The sequence below is a fragment of the Pteropus vampyrus genome, unplaced genomic scaffold (assembly GCF_000151845.1).
Source record: "Pteropus vampyrus isolate Shadow unplaced genomic scaffold, Pvam_2.0 Scaffold148, whole genome shotgun sequence".
Taxonomy (NCBI): domain Eukaryota; kingdom Metazoa; phylum Chordata; class Mammalia; order Chiroptera; family Pteropodidae; genus Pteropus; species Pteropus vampyrus.
Window position 1 is genome coordinate 530,548 of NW_011888929.1, and position 4,094 is coordinate 534,641.

The following is a 4,094-nucleotide window of genomic DNA, read 5'->3' on the forward strand; positions in this document are numbered from 1 at the left end:
GGAAAAAAACAGGCCTACTTTTAGCAGTTATAATAAATTATAGAAAATACCTTAAAACTGTATTTCACTCATCACTTGCGTGTATATTGTAAGCAGTATTTGCAATCTGAGTAAACTTATATATCTGAAAACTAGCAGTTTCCTGCAAGATGGAAAGCTTAGCAGCAGCCTAAATCTATCAGACTATACTTGGAGGAAGGAGACTACCCCACTTAGACCCTAAGAATCTGTTTAATAATATAAATCGTCTATATCAGATTAATAATGTCTAATGTTAATTTTTGTGACTGGGCAGTTTAATTGTAAGTTTCTATATAAGAACTCAAAACACTCACTGATATGGGGCATGTCTTAGTAATGGAGATTAATCTGAGAATTAAAAAGTCTCCAGATTGACAGTGAGAAGAAAATAGTCGATAGAAAATGAAGTAAAGCTCAGACTCCATTTGGCTGACTATTCAAATTATATTTAAGTAGGTTGACTAGTTCTGAATTATATAGGCCTGAGTGGGAAGTAATGAGTCAGACTAAATCATTTTCACTATCTTTATTGGGATCTGGCAGGTGTTCTGAATCTGTCCTTTAATTTCCTTTCTTGAATATATTTTATGCCAACATAATATTGAATTACAATATTTTTCACAATTGATTAAGGTAAATGCCTTCAAAAGATTTGTCTTTAGAAATATAAAATGATGAGGTGATATTTTCCAAGAGGAAAATCAAAGCAAATGAAAAGTTATGACTAATACTTTTAGCAGATATTGGTTTTTTTAAACTACTTTTCAACTTCAATTGGCATTTAAATTTAAATTCCACAAATATCAAGTCAGATACTACCAAAGGTGCTTTCAAAGTCCTGTTAACATTGTCAGAAAAGTATTTAGACAAATGTTGCTCTCTTTTTCTCCATAGTTCCACAGAGAACTTAAAAAAATTAATATTTCCTGGTTCTTTTGACATTACATTACAGGAAAAAACAGTGGGTGCAGGAATTATCTGCGAGAGAATGCTGACTGCCATTCTGATTTCAACATACAGTGTTCCTGACAGTGTTTGCATTGTTCCATCTGAAACTTTTTCTTTTTACGAACGTTACCACCCTCCAGCCTGTAAGAGGCAGCTGGTCTGTGGGACTTTTGGCAAAAACACTTAGCTAGCCATACTGTACCAAGAATACACATAATTGTACCACCACAAAGACTAAAGCAAAAGTTCCGTTCTAGAACCATTTGTCAGAAAAACAAATATAGACATTAAAGCAAAACAAAACCAAGGGTTATACTCTTCTGTTTAGAATACAGGACTGGTGGAAAAGTCCATGGATATGGAGAACGCATTAGAAGAAATGTTATGAGAAAACAGGTATCAATCCTCATTTTGAAGTTTCGAGTCTCTTTGACCTTGAGCAACCCACTTAATCTCTTTGAAAAATACATTTCAAAAAATATCTACCATATGAATTTGCAGCGGGACAATTCGTGAGACAATTCTTTTATAAATTTTAAGTGTAAGACAAACCTATTCATTGTCATTTATGGTTATAATCATAATTATTAAAGACTCAGCCTGGTAACGCTCCTTTCCCACAAAATCTTCTAAAGTATAGGGTATTCTAAATTACCAAGAATTTTGTAATAGAGGTTGTCAATGTCGAAATATCTTCACCAGCTCGAAAACCTTTACTTGTTACTGGAGTAAATCCTAAATTTCTTTACTGAGCATTTGAGGTCATTTAGATAGGTATTTTTGTATCTAACTTCCATTATTTGTCATTTGCTTGCTACTTTCAAACCGTATTGTTTTTGTGTTCTGAATATGCATTACCACTTTCATGTGTTTTCTTCACAACCTCTATCTTCAGCTAAAATTCCATTCCCAAGTAGCTCTTCTGGCTACAATCTCATTCTCCCAATTTTTTTTTTTTTTTCACAAAGTTTCCCATAGTCCTCTAACCTATTTCCTACAGAAATTTACTAATGCACTTCAGTAGATAAAATTTAATACAGGTTAATAAACACACTATATATCTATAATATGCAAGGTACCTGCCTAAGTACTTGTAAAAAAATGGGTGAATGTTGTTTAGAAAGTCAGATATTTAAATGGTTAAGTAAAATATTATGGTTCAGAGATTATTACATAGTTCATGTCTATATAGAGATGCAGATTCAAAATCTATTTTTAGAATAACTCAATGTTTCCCAAGGTGTGGCCTTAGGAATACCTCATCAGAATCACAAGTAGCATTTGATGAAATCCAGATTCTGAGTCTCAATCCCATACCTCTCAGATCAGAATTTGAGACAGGAGGGGTGGGAACCTTTCTGTAACAACTTTTTGAGAGATTCCTTGATCTGTAAATATTGAACACTATTCCACCACAGATATTATCACTTTTACAAAGTGGCATAGCAAGTGAATACTAAAAATATCAGCTGTTTTGAGTCTAGATTCCAAATGGCTCTCATTATGATATACAGATGCCATATATTAATGACTTCACATCTTAATTCCCTAGCTGAATAAATTATGATTCCTTTTAGGGAAATTAAAATAACTTGTTTATTTTTCCTAGTAACTTGTGTGTACTTCACTTGGTGGGTAAGAAAATGTCAAAAAGTGAAAGCAACAAATTTTTAAAAATAAAGGGGTACTGACAATTGTGTGCTTGTGTGTGTGTGTGTGTATGTATCACATAATGAACATACACACAAATAGGAATATATTTTTTACTTCCAGTTGATGTCTCAATAGAGAAAAATCGAGTTGTATTTATAAGCAAACATTTTATGTTTTGGGTACTATTTTAAATTTCACTTAAAATATTTTTCAATTTCTCATTGTTAGTGTAGAAAAATAAATTTGTGCTTAGTATATTGACTTGGAATCTTGTGATCTTACTAAACTTAACTATTAGTGCTAAGCATAGTAAATATTTTGTAGATTCCTTGGGATTTTCTATTTGGAAAATCATATCTACAAATAGAGGTAATTTCATTTCTTCCATTCCAATATGAATACCTAATGTATTTTTTCCATTTAATTTCTGTGTCTAGGACATACCCCAGTCACACAGATTAAAAAAAAAAAAAAAGACTTAGGCAAAAGAAGTTAGGTAATGTTATCTCTTATGGAAAGTGACCATCTTTTTCCAAAGGGTGCTATTTAATTGTCATGTAAAATGTATTCCCAGCTGTATTCATGACCCACTTTCAAATTTATAAATTGTTTGCTAGAGGATATTAAGACTCCTTCCATCTGTATTTTCACTCTTTGGCCAAAGGGTTATTAATAAAATCATGAACTCTAAAAAAATAGAGTTGGATAACTATCAAAAAATACATGATAGAAAGTGAAGCACTAGGAATTTGACTTGGGGTCTATTTAACACCAAAATCTTGACATTTAAGTGCTAGCAACCAACATAGAAATGATTACGTTTTCTATAACATTCCCAAGTTATAACTCTATAAAGATATCATTGGAGTCTATGGCCATGCCACTCTGAACACGCCCGATCTCTTCTAATCTCAGAAGCTAAGCAGGGTCGGGCCTGGTTAGTACTTGGATGAGAGACTATCTAGGAAGACAAGGTGCTGTAGGCAAATAAATAAATAAATAAATAAATAAATAAATAAATAAATAGTTGGAAAAATTATTTATTATTGAAACACTGCTCTTGCATACTTTGTAAAAATTTACACAAAACTTTCAGTGATTTGGCTTAAAAAATTAAAATAAATCCTTCAAATTTCACTTTTGACCAGCTTAGCATGACTATAAGTGAAAATAACTTTCATCAAAGCTGCACAATAAAGAAAAATAAAGGCATATAATTACTTCCATAATTAATGATAAATGTGAAAAAATGAGTAGTTCTATGTAGCAAAAATATAAAAATATCTATGGAGAGTTGTTTAGATGTGTTTTCTAATTCTTTCTATTACAGCATGTCTGGTTAGAATTCATGCAATTCTAACATGTAATTAGTTGCATGTTATACACATGCAATTAGTTGGATTATCTACTACATCTACTCATAATCCTCATGCTCTTCCTTCATTAAATTTTATTATTACCACATGTTTAAA

General features: G+C 31.6%; 1 pseudogene; it reads left to right on the plus strand.

The window, feature by feature from the left end:
- Positions 1-3,489: 3,489 nt before the first annotated feature.
- On the plus strand, positions 3,490-3,608 carry LOC111745211 (annotated as a pseudogene).
- The last annotated feature ends 486 nt before the right edge of the window (positions 3,609-4,094 follow it).